Raw genomic sequence first — 22,487 nt, 5'->3', positions numbered from 1 at the left:
CCCAAAGCAATTTAAAGATTTGATACTATTATCAATCAAATTGATAATTTGATACTATTACCAATGACATTCTTGACAGAACCAGAAAAAACTATTCTAAAATTCATATGGAACCAAAAGGCGCCTGAATAATCAAGGCAGTCCTAAGCAAAAAGGACAAGGCTGAAAGCATCATGCTATCTGACTTCAAACTATGCCAAAGGGCTACAGTAACCAAAACAGCATGATATTGATATAAAAATGGACACATAGATCAATGGAATGGAATATAGAGCCCAGAAATATGGCCACACACCTACAACCATTAGATCTTTGACAAAACTGACAAAAATAAGCAATGGTGAAAGGACTCCCTATTCCATAAATGGTGCTGGAATAACTGGCTGGCCACATGCAGAAAATTGAAACGGAACCTCCTTCCTTATACCATATATAAAAATCAACTCAAGACGGATTACAGACCTAAATGTGAAACATAAAACTATAAAAACTCTGAGAACCTAGGAAATACCACTTGGGACATAAGAATGGGCAAAGATTTCATGACAAATGCCAAAAGCAATTACAACAAAAGCAAAAGTTGACAAGTGGGTCCTAATTAAACGAAAGAACCTCTGCACGGCAAAAGAAACTATCAACAGAGTAAACAGGCCACGTACAGAATGCGAGAAAATATTTGCAAAGTATGCATCTGACAAAGACCTAATATCCAGAAACTATAAGGAACTGAAACATACAAGCAAAAAGCAAACAATCCCATTAATAAGTGGGCAAAGGAAAGAACACTTCTCAAAAGACATACATGAAGCCAACAAGCATATGAAAAACTCCATATCACTGATCATTAGAGAAACGCAAATCAAAACTACAATGAGATACCATCTTACCATCTCACACCATCAATATGGCTTTTTAAAATTTTTTTTAATTTTTATTTTTTGGGACTGCTTATACACTGCTGGTGGGAGTATCAATTCGTTCAACCATTGTGGAAAGTGGTGTGGTGATTCCTCAAAGAACTAAAGACAGAACTACCACTCGATCCCGAAATCCCATTACTGGGTGTGTACCCAAAGGAATATAAATTGTTCTACCATACCGACACATGCACATGTATGTTCATTGCAGTAAAATTCACTATAGCAAAGACATTCACCCTAAATGCCCATCAGTCATAGGCTAAATAAAACATGGTACATTTATGCCATAGAATATTATGTAGCCATAAAAGAAAGATTGTGTCCCTTGCACAAACATGGATGGAGCTGGAGGGGGAGATGTAGTCTCACTCTGTTGCCCAGGCTGGAGTGTAGTGGCACGATCTGGGCTCACTGCAGCCTCTGCCTCCCAAGTGCAAGTGATTCTCCTGCTTCAGCTGGAGATCTTAAGTTTAACAATGCAGCCTGAAGTAGAAAAGCAAGAATAAGCCAACCCCGTCACCCCCATAGCAGAAGAGAAAAAGTTGAATCAAATGAAGACTAAAACTAACAGAAGAAAACAAATGAAGACTATAAAACAAAATTATTAACAAGTCAGTCTATTAAAAAGGTAAAATTGCTAAACTAACTAGACTAATCAAGGAGAGAAGACCCAAATCAGAAGTGAAAAGAACATTGCAACTGATATAAAACACAACATCAGAGACCTGGAGAACACAGCCTACCATGACTGAATCAGGAAGTAGAAAACCTGAACAGACCAATAATGAGTAATGAGATTGAATCAGTAATAAGTCTTCCAACAAAGAAATGCCAAGTGCTGGCTGAATTCATACCTGAATTCTACCAAATGTACAAAGAATTAGTATCAGTGCTTCTGAAACTATTCAAAAAACCAAAGAGGAGGAAATTCTTCCTAACTCATTCTATGAGGCAACTTCACCCTGATACCAAACAAGGACACAAAACTACAGTCCAGTATCCTTGATGAGCATTGTATTAGTCTGTTTTCACACTGCTGATAAAGACATACCTGAGACTGGGCAACTTACAAAATAAGGAAGTTTAACGGACTTACAGTTCCACATGGCTGAAGAGGCTTCACAATCATGGCAGAAGGCAAGGAGGAGCAAGTCATGTCTTAAATGGATGGCAGCAGGCAAAAAGAGAGCTCGTGCGGGGGGGGACTCTGTTTTAAAACCATCAGCTCTCATGAGACTTATTCACTATCACAAGAAGAGCAGGGGAAAGACTTGCCCCCGTGATTCAGTTACCTCCCACTAGGTCCCTCATATAACATGTGGGAATTCAAGATGAGATTTGAGTGGGGGTGTAGCCAAACCATATCAAACATCCATGCCAAAACCTGTAACAAAATACTAGCAAACTGAATCCAATAGCACATCAAAAAGATATAATCAAGTGGGATTTTTTATACCAGGGATGCAAAAATGGTTCAACATATGCAAATAAATGTCACATCAACAGAATGACAGAAACTATATGATCATCTCAAGAAACACAGAAAAAGAACTTGATAAAATTCAACAACCCTTCATAAAAAAACTCAAACTAGGCATAGAATAAATCATAAAAGCTATATACAACAAACCCACTGCTAACATACTAGACACAGAAAAGTTGAGTCTTTCCTCTAAAAATTGGAATGAGACAAGGGATGTGCATTCTTACCACTCCAATTCAATAGTATTGAAAGTCCTAACCAGGGCAGTAAGGAAAGATAAAAGGCATCCAAATTGGAAAAGAGGAATTCAAATTGTCCCTCTTTGCTTATATGATCTTATATCTAGAAAATCCTAATGACATCACTAAACTTAGATGTGATAAATTCAGTAATTTTGCAGGACAAAAACAAAATCAACGTATAAAAATGTGTAGCCTTTCTATACACCAATCTAGCTGAGAAAGAAAGAAGGCAATCCCATTTACAACACTTTAAAAAAAAAAGTGGCCTGGGATGGTGGTTCGCTCCTGTAATCTCAACTTTGAAAGGCTAAGGCATGTGGGTCACTTTGTCAGGAGTTCGAGACCAGCCTGGCCAACATGGTGAAACCCCATCTCTACTAGAAACATTTGGTGCAAAAGTAATTGTGGATTTTGCCATTATAAAAATGGCAAAACTTAGCCCGGCATGGTGACTGTATCTCTGTAATCCTAGCTACTCAGGAGGCTAAGGCCTGAGAATCACTTGAACCCAGGAGACGGGTTGCAGCGAGCCGAGATTGTGCCACTGCACTCTGGCCTGTGTGACAGAGTGAGACTCTATCTCAAAGAGGAAAAAAAAAACTAGAAACTTAACCAAGAAAGCAAAAGATCCCTAAAATGAAGAAAACTACAAAAGACTCAAGAAATTGAAGGTGACATAAACAAATGGAAAACATGCTCATGGATTGGAAGGATTAATATTGTTAAAACCAACCATATTGCCCACAGCAATCTGCAGACCTCACAGAATATATTCTGTGAAGAATATATTTCAAAATATTCTTCACAGAATTAGAAAAAAAGATCCTGTTTCATATGGAACCAAAAAAGGGCCTGAATACCCAATGCAATCTTAAGCAAAATGAACAAAGTGGGAGGCATCACATTACTTAACTTCAAAAATGTATTACGTGACTATAGTAAGCAAAATAGCATGCTTCTAGTACAAAAATAGACTGGAACAGAATACAGAACCCTGACATAAAGCTACATATTTATAGCCATCTGATCTTTGACAAAGCTGACAATAACTTTACAGTGGGGAAAGGACACCCTCTTCAATAAACTGTGCTGGGAAAATTGGATAGCCACATGCAGAGGAATGAAACAACCCCCATCTCTCGCTATATACAAAATCCAACTCAAAACAGACTAAAGTCTTAAATGTAACACCCAAACTATAAAAACGCTAGAATAAAACCTAGAGTAAACTCTCCTGGACATCAGTCTAGGCAAAGAATTTGACTAAGACCTTAAAAGCACAGGCAACACAAAATAGATGGGACAAAAACTATAACTTCTACACAGCAAAGGATAACAATGAAGAGATGTTGAATGGGAGAAAATATTTGCAAACTATGCATCCAACAGGAGACTAATACCCAGAAGACATAAGAAATTCAAAACAGGAAAAACAATCCATTAAAAACGGGGCAAAGGACATGAACATCTCAAAAGATATGCAAATGTCCAATAAGAATATAAAAGAAATGTTCAACATCACTAAAGGGAAATAAAACACTACAATGAGATCATCTTACCCCAGATAAATAGCAATAAATTAAACTGAAGCTAAAAATCACAGATCTATGAAACAATTGACGTTTTGAAAAGACAGAATTGAAACTTTTCCTTAGAAAATCCGAATAAGTGAAATCAGAAAAAAGGAGACATAAGACTACCAAAATACGAAGAATCATTAGACTATTACAAACAACTGTATACCAACAACTTGGAAAGCCTAGAAGAAATGGACAATTTCCTTGAACATACACAACCTGCCAAGATTGAAGCATGTAGAAATGGAAAACCTAACCAGACCAATAACAAATAATGACACTGAAGCCATAAAGTCCCCCATCAAAGAAAAACCCAAAACCTGCTGGCTTCCCTGCTGAATTCTGAACATTTGAAAAAACTAAGACTTTAAGATCTGAAGCTATGAAACTACTAAAATAAAACACTGGGGAAATACTCTAAAATCAGTCTCAGCAAAAACTGTGTAAGACCTCAAAAACACAGGCAGCCAAGGCAAAAAGACAAATGAAATTTCATCAAACTAAAAAGCTTCTGCATGCCAATCAATCAACAAAGTGAAAAGACAACCTACAGAATGGGGAAAAAGTACTCACAAACCACCCATAGATAAGGGATTGGTAACCAGAATATATGAAGAGCTCAGACAACTCAGTAGGAAAAACTATTCTATTTGATTTCAAAATGGGCATCAGAATAGATAATTCTCAAGACACACAAAAGGGTATCACATATGAAAAAATGTTCATCACTAATCATAGATGCAAACCAAAACCACAATGTGATACCATCTCATCCCCTTTAAGATGGCTTTTATGAAAAACATGGGAACAATGGATACTGGTGAAGAGGTAGAGAAAGTGGAACACTCATAGGCTGTTGGTGGGAATATAAATTGAGACAGCGACTACACAACTGTTTGGAGAATCCTCAAAACTACAAATAGAACTACTGTATAATCCAACAGTTCCACTGAGTATATCCAAAAAAGAGATAAGTATAAAGCAATGTCTGCACTCCCATGTTTGTTGCAGTACTACTCACAACAGCCAAAATATGGAATCTATCGAAGTGCCCATAAATGGATGAATGGATAACGTGTTGTATACATACACAATGGAATCTGTTAAGTCATAAAGAATGAAATTCTGTCATTTTTAGCAACTTAGAACTGGGAACAATTATGTTTAGTGAAATAAGCCAAGTGCGTGCACGCACGCGCACGCGCACACACACACACAAATACTGTGTGTTCTCATATATGGAGCTAAAAAGGAATCTCCTGAAGATAGAATAGATAGGTAGTTAAAAAGAGGCCAGGAAGGGGGAAATTGATTCATGGGTAAAAATAAACATTCAACTAGAAGAAATAAGATCTACTGTTTGATCAGTAGGGTGACTGTCAATCTATTATATATTTCAAAATACAAAATAATTCAGATGCTCCTAACATAAAGAAAAGATGAATATTTAAGTGATAGATATCCCAATTACGCTGATTTGATCTTTACACATCATATGAATACATAAAATATCACGTGTACTCCCCCAGATATGTACCTCTATTTGTCCATAAACAAAAAAATCCATAACTGAATGGTGATATATATTACAGCCTCTGTGAGTAAAGGTAATAACATTAGATACCTTTTAAAAACAGGAATGTTCAAAAGGTCAAGAACTCACAAAATTAGAGAATAAACTCAAACATGAATTAAAAACAAATCTTCAATAATATAAGCCAAAGTGAGATTGTTGAAATGAATAATACAATAGTCACCTCCGACATGACTGATCAAAAGAAGTGGCAAGGCAAGATGGCCAAATAGAAGCCTCCACTAATCATCCTCCCTACAGGAACACCAAATTTAACATCTATACAAAAACGTACCTTCATAAGAACCAAAAATCAGGTGAGGGATCACAGTACCTGGTTTTAACTTCCTATCACTGAAAAGAGGCACTGAAGGGAGTAGGAAAGACAGCCTTGAGTTTCCCAGAGTCAAAGGGACTTTGTCTTGCAACATAGATACTAGCTCGGCCACAGTGGGGAAGAGCACATAGCACCCTACCTCTATACCCTGGCAGCAGCCACATGGCATGGAGAGAGAATCTGTGCACTTAGGGGAGGGAGAATGCAGGATTGTGGGACTTTGCATTGGAACTCAGTACTGCTGACACCAGGCAGAACTCAGCTGGTGCCCACAGAGGGAGCATTTACCAACCTTAGCCAGAGGGGAATTACTCATCGCATGGTTGCAACTTGAGTTTCAGCAAGTCTAGCTGTGGAAGGCTACAGTCTTCCAGAGTTCTAAAGAAACCTGAAAGGCAGCCTGGGTCACAAGGACTGCAACCCTTCAGCAATTCCTAGTGCTGTGTTGGGCTCAGAACCAGTGGACTTTGGGAGCCTGTGACCTAGTGAGATACCAGTCCAGGCAGCTAAGAAAGTGTTTCTGTCACCCTATCTCCCAACCCCAGACAGCACAGCTCACAGCTCCAAAAGAGACTTCTTTCGCTTGAGAGGAGATGGAAGAGTAAAGAGTATTTCATCTTGCAACCTGAATACAGCTCAGCCACAGTAGGATAGGGCACAAGGTAGAGCCATGAGGCCCCCACCATTCTAGGCCCTAGCTCCCAGATGACATTACTAGACATACCCTGGGCCAGAAAACAACCCACTGCCTTAAAGAAAAGGGCCCAATCCTGGCAGGGTTAATTATGTGCTGAGTAAAGAGCCCATGGGCCCTGAATAATCAGCCATAACCAAGTAGTACGTGCTATGGGCCTTGGGTGAGACTGAGACATTTCTCTAACCACAATGGAATAAAGGTAGAAATAAAGAAATTTTAGAAAGTACACAAACACATAGAAATTAAATATACCTCTGGATGACCAGTGAGTGGATAGAGATTAAGAAGAAAAAGGTTTCTCGAAACAATGAAATGACATATCAAAACCTATGAGACAGTGAAAGCAGTACTAAGAAAGTTTATAGCATTAAATGCATACATCAAAAAAAAAAAAAAAAAAAACTTAAAGCTGCATCTTAATGTGAAGCAAGAGTAAACCAAACCCCAAATTAGAAGAAATAGGGATGAGAGCTGAAATAAATGAAATTGAAACAAAACAATATAAAAGAACAATGAAATAAAGTTGGTGCTGTGAAAAGAAGCAAAATTGACAAACCTTTAGTCAGACTAACTTAAAAAGACGACCCAAATAAAATCAGATGAAAATAAAGACATCACAACTGAGTGCAGAAATTCAAAGGATCATTAGAGACTATTATAAGCATCTATAGTAAACTTAGAAGAAATTGATAAATTTCTAAACGTATAGCCTACAAAGATTGAATCATCCAGAAATCCAAAACATGAACAGACCAATAACAAATGAGATTAAAGCTGTCATAAAATCTTCCAACAAAGGAAAGCTTGAAACCTGATGGCTTCACTGCTGAATTTTACCAAACATTTAAAAGAACTAATCAATCCTATTCTCAAACTATCCCCAAAATAGAGAGAGTATCTTCAAACTCATTCTGTGAGGCCATAATTACCCTGACACCAAAACCAAAGATGCATCCAAAAAAAAAGATCAATATCCCTGATGAACACTGATGCAAAAATCCTTAAAATACTACCAAACCAAATTCAACTCATCAAAAAGATCATTCCTTGTGACCAAGTGGGATTTATTCCAGAGTTGCAAGGATGGCTCAACAAATACCAATAAATGTGATACATCGTGTCAACAGAATGGAGGACAAAAATCATAATCATTTCAATTAATGCTGGAAGAGAATTTGATTAAAATTCAACATGTCTTCCTAATAAGTTCTTGAAACTGGGTATAAAAGGAATATACATCAACATAATAAAACCTATATATGTCAGACCCACACAGCTAGTATCATACTGAATGGGGAAAAACTTGTGTTTCTTCTAAGATCTGGAACATGACGAAGATGCTCATTTTCATCACAGTTGTTCAACATAGTACTAGAAGTCCTAGCTGGAACAATTGGACAAGAGAATGAAATGAAGGGCATGCGAACTGAAAGGGAAGAAGTCAAATTATTCTTGTTTGAAGATACATTTGGAAATATCTAGACTCCATCAAACTATTAGCATTGTAAAATTCAGTAAAGTTACAAGATACAAAATCAAAAATTAGTACCATTTCTACGATAGTGGCAAGTAATCTGAAAAAAAAGTAATCCCATTTAGAATAGCTAAAATAGCTACAAATAAAATCAAATGCCAGGAATTAATTTAACCAAGGGAATGAAAGACATCTATAACTACAAAACATTGATGCAAAAAACTTAAGAGGACACAAAGATATTTCATGTTCATAGATTAGAAGAATTAATATTGTTAAAATGTTCATAATACTCAAATCGATCTACAGATTCAATGTAATTCCTGTCAAAATATCAATAATGGTATTTTATATTTCTGTGAAGAACATCTTAAAACTTATATAAAAGTGCTTGTTGGGGATATACAAAGATCTTTTACTATCAGAAAGCTCATAAACATAATCTGCCACATCCACAGATTAATAGAAAAACCAAATATCAAGAGAATTCTCCATAGATCTCTTGTTTCTGCACGTCTTGTGAGCAGAAGCTCCCATGGCATTTATTCCAAACTAACTTTTCAAGGATCACTGTATAGAAAATAGCCTTCAAAGATAGTGTCTCCTTCTGAAGCAGATGGCAGATTTTTTACAGTTCACTATAACAAACGTGATGTCTCACTTCAGGGCAAATATTAGACAGGTCTATTTCTTAGCCCATTTTTAAAGATTCAGGATTCCTCGGCTGTGATACAATTCACTACATGTGCAGCAGCCACCTAGCCTTCCCTTTATTGCTCTCATGGGGCATGAGGGGCAAAGGGAAGTGGTGTGAACATGAACATGATGTTGCCTGCTGTGCCACAATAGTCCTTTTATCTCGTGAGTCTCATGTCTTCTGCCAACCTCTATAAAACTATGGCAGGCTAACTTACTAAGTAGAGTAAAATCCCAAACTTTTCAGACAACTATCGTCTCAAAATGTATAAGATAAAGAATGTAATAATACTCTACAACTATTTGTGATAAAAATTCTTATGTAAGACAACATTAAAAGCATTCTTTTTCAAGTCAAGAGAAGAATTTTTACTGTAATTCAATGTTATATTGAAGATCCTAGTCAGTATAATAAAACAAATATATAGGCATAAGGATTGGAAAGGAGAAATTAACTCATAAGAAACTCAATCAACAGACAAGTTATAAGAAAAAATGCACATTAAGATGACTATAAGAATGGCATTCAAATAGTATATTCAAATTTGGTTGTATATCCATATGCTAGTAGCAAATAATTTAAAAACGTAATCAAGATTCTGTTTAGAACACAAGTACAGAATATCAAGGATGTAAGAATAAACCCAACACAAAATGTAAGGCCTCTATAGGAAAAAAAAAAAACCCTAACTCTGAAATATCAAAAATGGAGAATTACAGCATGTTTATTAAAGGTTTAATGTTTAAATTTTATAGAACTGTCACAAACTTCATATAGAGTAGTAAATATTCCAAGTATATTGTCCAATAAAAGAATAGGAAGGGTACATTTCTGTATCAAAAAAATAACCATCATGTTCTATTACACTGGTTGATATTGACAGGGGTAGACAAATTGACCAATGCAATAGAATAGGGAGTCCCAGAAACAGACCCTGAAAGTGAGATGTCATGGGTGAGGGAATTTTTCATATAGCTGGATTATTTTAACCTTATGAGAAATAATTTAATGCCTACTTCACACCACACCCAATAATGTCACATGAATTAATAATTGACCTGTTTTCTTTCTTTCGCTTTTTTTAGGTAGTTTTTTGTTTTTTATCATTGTCATTATACTTTAAGTTCTAGGGTACGTGTGCACAATGTGCAGGTTTGTTATATGTATACATGTGCCAAGTTGGTGTGCTGCACCCATTAACTCGTCATTTACAATAGGTATATTCTAATGCTATGCCTCCCTGCTCCCCCATCCCCACCATAGGCCCTGGTGTGTGATGTTCCCCTTCTGTGTCCAAGTGATCTCGTTGCTCAATTCCCAGCTATGAGTGAGAACATGTGGTGTTTGGTGTTCTGTTCTTGCGATAGTTTGCTGAGAATGATGGTTTCCAGCTGCGTCCATGTCCCTACAAAGGACACGAACTCATCCGTTTTTATGGCTGCATAGTATTCCATGGTGTATATGTGCCACATTTTCTTCATCCAGTCTGTCACTGATGGACATTTGGGTTGATTCCAAGTCTTTGCTATTGTGAATAGTGCTGCAATAAACATACGTGTGCATGAATAATTCACCTGTTTTCTACTGAGGGTTTAAGAAGCTTTATTTTTTGAGTCTGGGAGTTAAGAAAAACCTAAGACACATAAATATTGACTATGAAGGAAAATTAATAACTTCATTAAAATTCACTTTATGAATTATCAAAAGCTAAGAGAAATTATGAATTTATTTTTGCAATATATACTAAAAGTTTTCAGAATAAGCAAAGAAGTCGTACAAATAAGTAACAAATGGACAAAAGACATAAATGGGCATTTTACTGAAGGTAAAACAAAACCAATAAAATATGAGATTTTTATTGGTGATAAAATGCCATCTCATTGTGATCTTGACTTGCATTTTGATATCCATTCAACTGGCAAGAACTGAAGTCTGACAATGCCAAGAGTTGGGAAAGCTGTGATTCTGTAAGATTTCTTCCATCTTACAAACAATAACATGAGAAGGTAACATACCATAACTGATGAAATACTTCATATATATATATACACACACACATACAGGAGAACTGTTAGATTATAAAGTGTTTTAATATTCAGTTTGAGGACATGCCACCAAATTCTTTTCCAATTATATCTGATCTCCTCTCTTCTCGTCAAATGTACAACCTAGCCCCTTTTGCTTAGGTGGAGCCATAGGTCTAGTTGTGACCCATGAGTTGGGAGTAGAAGTGACATGTTTCTTCCATGCCAGGGCACTGAAATGTTGATTCCAGATTCTTCAGAACTTCTTCCCTCTGGCAGCTACTGTCAACCTTTCAGACAGTGACTGTTCTGTCAGCCTAGGTCCTTGATTCCGTATAATACATTCTTTCCTGTTGAATACAAAGGACATAGAGCAAAAGTGAGAAATAAGTCTTTGTAGAGTTAAGCTGCTGAGATTTTGAGGGTTGCTTTTTTCTACAGAGTACCGTGACCTATTCTGACTGATACATACACAATACAAGACATGGACAAGGCTGTTTTATAGCACCAGTGTTCACAATGGCTTTGGAAACAACTCAAATACCTGTCCCCTGAAGGAGGATGACTAAACTGTGGTATATTTACTCAGTAGGTTATTCAGTCATCAGAGTAAAATAACTACAGTGACATGTAACAATACATATGAGTGTTAGCAATATAAATAAAGTGTAAGTAAATCCAAAAGTTAATTTATAAATATATATTTTCATATATATAACAAGATGCACTTTTTAGAAAACTAAAATTCAAATACTCTCTAAGAATACATATAAGCATCATAAAATTATATAAAAAAGCAGAAAAATGATAACCACAAGTTTCAGAATGGTAGTTACCTGAGGTAGGAAGAGTCAAGGGCATAGGATGAAAACTGCATTGTTATATGGAAGCTGTTATCAAGATCTCAATTTTTGAGTAGCAGAAGTATTTTGTAAGTACGATATAATTAAAAATAGCTAAATGGCAGTTTATTCATGATTGAATGCTTGAACTAGAATCATAGCTAATTCATATTCTAAATCTATGTACCTGAGATTGTTACACATAATGACAGAACTGGTCCTATTGTTGCTATCTTTGCAGAAAGAGGAGCATATATGTGGATGGGTTCTCAGTCACCCAAGGTTCAGTTAGAATGCAAATGTGCACCCTTTACCAGCATTAAGTTTTGAGAGAAGGGTGACTTGTGCCGAAAGGATCTCTTTTTGATAGGATCCAAATCTGCCTGAACATTCATGTATCATATTTCTTCAATAAGCTTCTTAGTGATACAAATTCTTAGTTAAAGGCTGAGCAGGAGGTAATTTCTGCATGAAACAGGAAAATTAATGATGTAGTAATTACTTGATGACCATCTTGCTCTTTTGTTCCTATTCTGCCAGGCATTGCTCCAAAGACTGGGGATGGGAATGGTACACGAGTACTCTCAAGGCCGGGAAATCTGTTTGTTGGGATGTGCAGGCAAACAAAATGGGTGTTATGGGAAGTAAAGGAAGGTCACTAATCCAGACTGCTAATGGGAGGAGAGGTGACCCCACCACCACCACAGCTGAGGCCTAAGGTATAAATAAGATCCATCCAGGTAAAAGGTTGGCATGATGGGGGATTAAGGGTGGAAGACAAAAAGAGGGGTATCTCAGGCAGAAAGCAGTATGCAGCTTGAGGTTGCAGCAACAACCTCGAGGTTTTGGTCAACTCTAAAGTTTAGTCTGGCTGGACAGAAAAGAACAAAGGGGAGAATGACCAGAGGAAATCTGAGAATAAACAGATTATGCAGGGCCTGGCATGAGTTGGATTTAACCTGAGGGCAGTTATTCACACTGGTGTGTGTGGATCAGAGGTGTGATGTCAGATTTGCATTTCAGAAAAGTGACTCTGGGCTGCTGTGTGAAGGAGATACTTAGAGGGTGGATGAGGGTTCCCACAGGAAACAGCACACTTAAGGGGTTCGATTGAAGAAATTTAGGGAAGAGCTACTTCTCTAAGTATAGGCAGATCAAGCCAACCACAAAGGGGACAGTAGCACCCAGGAAGTGGCAAGAACAGAGCCTTTACCACACCAAGACCAGAGGGTCAAGGTAGCACAGCTGTGTACCAGGGCTTGGTGGGACCTGGAGCCAGGAATGTGGCCACCTACCAAGCTGTGGCTCTTGAGGAATAACACTGCCAAAACCATTCCTAGAAGGAAGAGGGAGGGATACCCCAACTGCCACGTCCTTCTAACCTCTGATTTCCTGCCCTTGCCTCCCACTGGCCTAACCCAAGCAGGAGACTGATGGCACAGTAGCCCCGATGATGCAATCTGTAAAGGTCAGCCTCCTGGACATAGAAGGATGTAGAGGAGAAAACGTGCACAGGAAGTTTATTATGGACTGCATGTTTGCATCCTCCACTCCCCAATTTATGTTGATGCCCTAATCCCAATGTGATGGTATTTGGAGGTAATTGGATTTAGATGAGATCATGACGGTGGAACCCGTGGTGAGATTATTATCCTTAGAACAAGAGAGACTAGTCTCTTCCACCCATATGAGGAAAGAACAACTTTGTAAGTTACGAATAGGGCCCTCACCAAGAAGAAAATCTGCTAGCACCTTGACTTTGGACTTCCCAGCCTCCAGAACTGAGACATAAATGTCCATCGTTTAAGCTACCCAGCCTATAGTATTTTGTTATGCCAGCTCAAGTTGACTAAGACAAATCTCTAGTGGTAATTCCAGCATTATGGTGGGCTGAACAGGGAGATGGCATAGCAGAGAATTGGGAAGATTTGAATGAGACTTAGTAAGTCCATCCAACTAGAGGACTTGTTTCCAAGGGGTGATGACCACAGAAGAACTACAGACACGGTCCACAGAAGGGACCTCTTTTCCCCCTCCGTGTGGGAATAAGAGAGCTCAGGAATATCTACCACCCTTTTAGCACCCTCACTCCTCCCTAGGAGAGTAATGGTTAATGGAGTAGGTTAGAATCTGACATTCACAGGCCATGCTTCTCTGGTGGATAGGTACACATGTCAGTGCTCCTAGGCAGAATGGCTTTCCCTCACTCTCTTCTTTACAACCAACATCCACATCCTATGATGGCCTGGACCATGGGTAGAACTAATCAGCTGAGCCAGGGTCCTTCATATGCTCTGGCTGTATATCTAACCCAGTGATCCTGGGCATGTGCTTCTGCTCTGTAGGCCAGATCTCCCCTCTAAGGGTGTAATGTTAGACTTGCAGGGTTGTAGGAGGGGAGGAAGGATGTTTGGGAATTTGATCATGGTTTAGACCAAAGTCACATTTTTCGGGCCACCACCCTCAACAATAAAGTTTATAGCTTGATCTTGACTGAGATGTCCCTGGTGACCCTTTCAATTAGTTGTGAGATAAGACAGGAAATACAATGAATATCTCCAAAGACCCCACCTGTGGGATGTCACACATGTTATGTGATACCAGAGTCATGTCAGCTTCTGACTGAACCTCCCAGAGGTTGAACATTTGTTCAACCAGCAAATGTTCACTAATGTCCTGCACAACAGGTAAGATTTCTAAATGGTAGCTGGGAAGCTGTCTTTTTATCTGAAAAGAAGAGCTACATGACTGGGGGCTGCCATTCTTTTCAAAAGTGGATCAAAGGGAAATGGTTGTGCTCCAAATCAGAGGTGTGTGGTTAGCACATTATATATGACTAGAATCATAAAAGCAGCTGAGTGTTCAATATATATTTGTGTGTGTAATCACTTGGATATGCCAAGTTTACTTTATGCCTGTTTTCTTTACCGCAAATAGAGAGGATCTAATACAGGCCTCTATAGGGTATGGAACAGCATGGGCCCAGAGGAAGGTCAACAAATAATGTAGACCAGAAAGGAGAAAAGAGTCCAGTAAGGGATGCAGCAATTGATGATACAAAGTTCATGCCATGCATCTGTAACTTGAAATGTTTGTAAACTTAGCTGAATATAATAGCCTACCAGCCACTTTAAATTTATCCATGACTACTTGTCCCAGAAATGATTCAGTATCCATATCATAAATTATTTGCAATTTGTAACAACCATTCTTTTTATAAAGCCTAAAGATGAAGAACCCCTTTGAGTATTATTGACAATTAAAGATGTTTAGTTCAGGTATCTCAGCACCAGAACCTTCTCTGTAATGAAAGATGTGTATTTCTATCCAAGAGCATCACATTTAAATATTCAGAAGTAGCCGATTTATAAACACCGGGGATTAGTTACAAGAAGCTAGCAATCCCAGTGTTTTTGTTTTAGCATCTTTTTGTGAAGGAACTCAGACTAAGATCTGAGTGCACGTAGTTTATTTTGGATGTGATCCCAGGAAACTGGTTGGGGAGTGAGACAAAGGAAGCAGCCAACAAAGGCTACCTTACCACTGTAGCTCCTGGAGCTTAATCCTGTTGAAGGATTCTGGGGGCCACAGTAGGAAACAAGCCTCAGAGTTATGCCACACACGAGGCAAGGGAGCCAACACCAACTCCCATCAGTCAATAGTTGAGGACTCCTAGTGTATGTGTGAATCCACTGTTGGAGGATAGAGGAAGTCCTCAGGCTAAGAAGCAGGTGCTGGTGAACGGGAGTCAGGCCAGCATGCCCTGAAATGGAAGGGGCTGACAGAGCCTGGGCAGGGTACCAGCAGTGTCTGCTACACACAACCACAGACCTTTGGCCCTCTCTACCATTATTTAGAGGGCCTGGATGGAATGAGTGCCCTGGATGACACAGAAGGGCACTGGGTGATTATATTGGACCAGACCAGCAGGAGGACATAACCCACTGAGTATCCTGATATGAGTCAAGGACACTGCACTAGAGACTTTACAGCAAGACGTTCCTGAGCACCTTACTTATATTCCAATGTAAGAACCCAGGGTTATCAAGAAACAGGAAGCTAGAGCCCTAAATACTCTGGTCTGTCCCTGGTCTCCCGTGGTCATATCTAAATGGTTCAGACCTGAGTGTCTCTTTTACAGGGGATTTCATGTGTTTGGAAGGATTCTTTCTCCTAAGCCTGTTGTCTTAAAAGTGCCCTGATTTCTCAAGCAAATCTCAATCCATAATACTTGGAAGGAAGGTCCTCTTGGCTCCTTCTGCACTTCGCCCTCCCAGTTTCCCAATGCTGGATCCTAATCTAGAGAATCTGTTCCTTATGGTGCAAGTTAAGTGAAACCAGACTTAAATGAATGCCCAAAGATTGACATCCAAACAATACTTCTCAAATTGTGGTTCTGAGATCCCCTGCCCCAAGAGCTGGAGGAACTTCTTTAAAAGGTGGATTTGGGGACTCCATTCCACACCCATTGAATCTGAATCTGAGTCTCTGACAGGATAGCTGCACCTATTTTTTTTTTTAATAAATCCCATTTATTTTTGGCTATTGGGGCAATGTCATCTTTTTCAATATGAAAAAGAGCAAGTTTAACACGTAGAAATCTCAAATGTAGGAGAGAACAAAACCAAGTGTAGGGGTGGGAGAAGCAACAGCAGAAAGAAGATATGAGATGTTGCAGAAAAGACGGAGGAGGGTTCCCCTCTCTGGGGATTGACTCAAAGGCTGATATGGCAGTATATACCACTACATAGTCAGGGATGTTAATTCCTTTTCAGGGGTAAGAAAAGGTGGGGATTAGGACATTTCTGGAGGCTTAGGGACCAAGGATGGTCTCTTGTCCCCACCTGATCCCCTTTCTCTAATCTGAGATGTGCTTGAAGAGCTCCTGGATGGCCATGTTGTTCCCAATAGAAATAGCAGAAGTTTTCAGGCCACGAGATGGGATGTCATGTACTGTGTTTTTGATGTTGGAGATTCATTCCACAATATAGCTGCTGTTATTTTTTGCAGATTAAGCGTTTTCTCATTGACTTCCTTCATGGACATCTGACCACTGAAGACAGCAGCCATGGGAAAGTATCATCCATGGCAGGGTTCACAGGCAGTCATCATGTTCTTGCCATTGAAGATCTGCTGGGTAAACTCAGGCATTGATAGAGCTTGATACTACTGGCTTCCATGGCTGGTGAGAGGGGAAGAGCTAGGCATAAAGAAATGGAGATGTGGGAAATGGACCATGTTGACTGCCAACTTGCAGAGGTCAGCATTGAGCTGTCCAGGGAAGCAGAGGCAGTTGGTGACACTGTTCATGGTAGCTGAGACAAGGGGGATCATATCCCTGTAGGTTGGTGTGGTCTGCTTCAGAGTGTGGGGGCAGATGTTTATAGAGGTCTTCATTATCCATGCAGATGGTCTCATGAGAGTTTTCTCTCAACTGGACAGAGTGATACTATAGGGTTCAACCACAGTGTCATTTTGGGTGAAGGCACAACACTGAAGATGTTCACAATGCAATCAGGGTACTCTTCTCAGATCTTGCTGATGAGAGTGTCCATTCCAGAGCCTGGGCCCCCACTCAGCGAGTGGGTTGCCTAGAAGACCTGCAGGCCGTCACAGTTCTCTGCCTCCTTCCATAGTGAAATAGAGAGAGAAAAGAAAATTATTGTGATTACCTAAAATTGCTGTTTAAGCTGAAATAGGCTTTTGGTAACCACACTGCCCCTGCTCCCACAACCCCCCAAAGTTGAAGTTAAGGAAGAATATTAACTGCTTCACTGTAAAACATTAACCATGTCTCTGCTCTGCATATTTTGTAAGTTCTGTAAGTTCCTGTTTTTCTTGCTGCATAGCATAAGGTAACAAGACAGATAAGTGCGAGCTGCAAACGTGTTTTCTAAGATGTAAGACCTGTCACATGATTAACTGCTTTTGTTTGGGCTTCTGTAAGCCCAATTCCTGCTTCACCTTTTTCCCGCCTCAAGATGCTTAAAAGGGCCTGTCCCTCTCTGTTCAGGGCTCAAACTTTCTGGATGTGAGTCCACTGAACCAGTATACACCTTAATCCTCCTGTAACCCTATTGTTCTCTCTAGTTCTGATTTCCCAGTACATTTTCTGGGGGCTCATCTGGGATTAGAGATAGCAGATTTTGTCTCCTTTGCCTGTGGGATTAGAGCCCGGGCTGGGGCAGACCCAAGACCCTAGGCACCAATGGGAAAACTTCAGCCCAGAGAGATCAGCTCTCCCATGTCCCAGTGCCCTTCCCTGATAGTGCAACAAAACCAGAAAAGGGGCTGCAGGATGATTCCAGGAGCAGTGTGCATTCTTCAGAACCACAGTGAGGTTTGGGGCCCCAGGACGAGACCCCTCGCATAAACACAGAAGGGGAGACTGATTGCCTCCCAGGGTTTAACTACAAATTTGACACAGAAGGGCTGAGAGTGGAGAGGATGGCTCACCGATTCGGATGAAGCTTACACCCCCACTGACACACAACATGAGAGAGGCTTGCTAAGTTGACTTAGGAAAGGACACAAAAACTGAAGGTCATGAGAGTGGCTCGCACCCCAATTAAGGAACAGGTACTGGGAGTGAGGAAGTGTGTGAAAGAGACAGTTCCAGGAGGGACCATTGTGGGGCGTGATGTGGGGAGGCACAGATCTTAGTGTTGACTGTATGCTCCGAAGCAAATGTGTGACTGAGCAGGCCTAGGCAGATCTGCATATGGCTTATAGGAGCTGCCTTATGACTGCAGCAGTCCTAACAGGAATAAGTTACTGTCCTAGCTAAGTAGTGCCTGAAACTCCCATAATAGGAACCATTCTAGTCAGTCTGACACAAAAGGCTGAGTGATTACACATCATAAAGGGAGGAATGGGAGGAAATTGTTGAAACCTACTCCATTGGAGTGCATGTCAAAGAATTTTAAGAAAGGTTTTGGAGGAGATTATGGAGTTAAAGTGACCCCCCAAAGGTTGAGGACTCTCTGAATTAGAACTTTTAATGCAGGTGGCCAGCTGAAGGAACAATAGATAGGGAAGCAGTTGGCCATGTATTTCGGATGGTAAGTGGAGTCGGGGATAGCCTTGGCATCCAGATCAATTTACATACATTGACTCCTGATTAAATGTGGTCCAGACTCACCCCAAATGGCTATAGCCTTGGTTGGCAAACTATTGTAAAGCCTTAGTGGCCCAGGATGAGCTTAAGGTGATAGAAAAGCCAATTATGCCAGGGACCTCAGAAGAAAAGAAAAAGTAACAGGAGAGCCAGGAAAAGCCAGTCCTACAAGCACCTCCAGAGGAAAGAGGTTCCTCCCGTTATGTTCCAATACACCTGCCCTTGTCAGGGCTAGGACAGGGTACAGAGCAAATGGCCCCTGAGGAATCGGGCTCAGAGGAAAGCAAGTCTCCAGCATCACCCCACAAGGAAGAGCCTGAATCCCTGTCTGAAAGCTAAAGAGGGAAAATAAGGTAATGTAGCAAGCCACCTCCAGTGTGGCCACACCCGAGTCTTACAAATGCCCCTCTGTGAGACTTGAGCACAAACTTATAATGAGCAAGGCCAGGTTGGGGGAGGGCAGTGGATTTTCGTCTACCAGCCCTTCTCTATGACAGACCACCTAAACTGGAAACAACATACTTCCTCCCATATGGAGATGCCCCAGGCTCTCATAGACTTGATGAGGTCCATTTTGCTGACTCATAACCCCACCTGGCCAGACTGCCAGCAGCTCCTTCTGACACTGCTTAATACAGAAGAGCCCTGGAGAGTGACACAAGCAGGTCTCCAGTGGTTAGAGAACAATGTGCCAGGTGGCACAAATGATGTCCGGCATTATGCCCAGGAGCTATTCCCAGAGACAGATCCTAACTGGGACCCAAATGAGGCAAGGGAGCTCCAACACCTGCAAGGGTACTGAGAAGCACTCTTAAATGGAATAAAAGCAGGTAGGAAGAAGGCCATGACAATAGGAAAGATTTCAGAGGCCCTACAAAAGGCTAATGAAAGCCAAAGTCAGTTCTACAAGAGGCTCTGTGAGGCATACTGGCTCTATACTCTATTTGATCTGGAGGCTGTTAAAAATCAGCACATGGTGAGTACCTCATTTGTTGGCCAGGCACCAGGTGACATTAAGCAAAAGCTTCAAAAGTGGGAAGCTTTCACAGGCATAAATGCTCCTGAGCTTATAGAGGTGGCTACCAAGGTGTATGTCGACTGTGAGCAAGAAGAAAAGAAGGAATCTGAGCAGAGGATTAAGAAAAAGGTCGAGCTATTGGTGGCAGCCCTGGTTGAAAGAGAGACTGGTATTATGAGGGGACGCAGTTGTGGTCATGAAAGAGGTCAGGCTAGACCAAGATTTGAAGGCCAGATTAGGCTGGAGAGGGATCAATGTGCACTATGCAAAAAGGACACTGGAAGGATGAATGTCCACAGAAAGATAAAGGAAATAGCTGTGACCAGGGAATTTGGCTAGAGCCACCAGCTGCCAGCCATTGTGTTCTAAAACCAGACACTCACCTGATCAGCCTAGCAAAGGCTGCAGGCTGTGAGGACTGAGGCAGACCAGGCTCCATCTCTTCAGGCCCCAGGAGCCTATGGTCTTAGTAGAGACAGGGACCAATGGATGGACTTTATGGTAGATACAGGAGCTGAATACTCGGCAGTGACCCGACCTGTAGGGCCACTATCCAAGAATTATACAACTATTATTGGGGTAACTGGAATGTCTGAAAAAGAGGCCTTTCTGTCTGTCCAGGAGGTGCATTATTGGAGGATGGGAAATCAGCATAAGTTTTCTGTACCTCCCACACTGCTCAGTCCCCTTGCTAGAAACAGACTTACTCCAAAAATTAGAGGCACAAATTTCCTTCGGGCCACAAGGAATCATATCCTTAAACTTCAGTCAGCCAAAGGCTATGGTGTTAACCCTCACACTCCCAAAGGCCAAGGAGTGGAGACTCTATGCAGAAGTACCACTTAAGCCAAGATTGCCAGAACCTCTTGAAATATATGGGCTAATTACTAAAATACCTGGAGTGTGGGCAAAGGACGACCCACCAGGGCTGGCTGTACATCAGGCACTAGTCCTAGTAGAGCTAAAACTGGAAGCCTCCCCAGTATGAGTTCACCAATATCCAATTTTCATAGAAGCCATCTGAGGTGTTCAAAAGCATATAGACCAGCTTTTCAAGCACGGAATCATAGTTAAATGCAGGTCACCTTGGAACATTCCTTCATTGCCAGTTCAGAAGCCGTCTGGTAAATACAAGCCAGTGCAGAATTGGCGTGCTATAAACTGGGTTATGGAGACAATCCACCCAGTGGTGCCCAACCCATACACCTTAATGGGACAAACACCAGGTAGTGCAACCTGGCTTATTTGCTTAGACCTAAAAAAGACATTCTTTTGTCTCTAGCTAGCACGAATAAGCCAGCCTATCTTTACATTTCACTGGGATGAAACACAGCACAATTGGACAAGGCTTCCACAGGGGTTCAAGAATTCCCCTCCAATCTTAGAAGTGCTAGCATCACATCTCAGAACTTTTGACCCAACTAATGACAAATGCATCCTGCTGCGGTGCATAGATAATCTACTTGCAGCCCCTGCTTGAGTGGACTGCCTACAGGGCACTAAGAAGTTCCTCCACCTTTTGTGGAAAGCAGAATATAAAGTATCTAAGAAAAAGGCACAGATCTGTTCAGAAGGAGTCAAATATCTAGGTTTTGAAATAAGTCATGGGAAACGTGAACTTGACAGTGAACGAAAGCGGGGCTGTGTGGTCACTTCTCACCCCAACCACCCGGAGTCAAATAAGTTTTTAAGAGCAGCAGGTTTTTGCCGCATTTGGATTCCAAACTTCTCACTTATGGCAAAACCCCTATATGAAGCCACAAAGAGGGGAAAAAGGGAGTCCCTCCTTTGGGAGGCTGACCAAAAAACCTTTTAAGAAAATAAAAAAGGCCTGGTTTCAGTCCCCAGGGTTGGGACTGCCAGATCAAAGCAAGGGCTTCTTTCTGTATGCCCATGAATGGAAAGGAATGGCAATAGGGGTCCTAACTCAAATTATTGGGTTGTGGCATTGACCTGTGGCATACTTATCTAAACAACTAGACCTGTTGGCACTAGGCTGTCCTCCTTGTTTCAAAGCGTTAGCTACTACAGCTCTGGTGTCACAAGAGGCTAACCAATTGGCCGTAGGACAAAAATTGATTATTCAAGTGGCACACACAGTTACCACCTTAATGGATCAGAGAACATCATTAGCTATCATCAAACCCAAGAATGACTAGATATCAAGGACTCTTATGTGAAAATCCTCACATCATTATAGAGACTGTAAATACACTAAACCTAGCTACTCTGCTGCCCATAGACCAAAACACCCCCTACCTCAGTATTACTGTGTGGACATAGTAGATGAGGTGTTCTCCAGCTGAAGGGACTTAAAAGACCACCTCCTTTGTGGCCCAGATGCTGAGTTCTTCATGGATGGAAGCAGATTTGTCTCAGAAGGGGTCTGTTGAGCTGGGTATACAGTACTGACATGGGATTCCATGGTAGAGGCACAGCCTCTACCCACCAGGACTTCAGCTCAAAATGCAGAACTGATGGCTCTA

Source organism: Chlorocebus sabaeus, chromosome 17 (genome assembly GCF_047675955.1).
Source record: "Chlorocebus sabaeus isolate Y175 chromosome 17, mChlSab1.0.hap1, whole genome shotgun sequence".
Taxonomy (NCBI): Eukaryota; Metazoa; Chordata; class Mammalia; order Primates; family Cercopithecidae; genus Chlorocebus; species Chlorocebus sabaeus.
The sequence above is the reverse complement of the archived record's forward strand: the minus strand, read 5'-3'. Positions refer to the sequence as shown.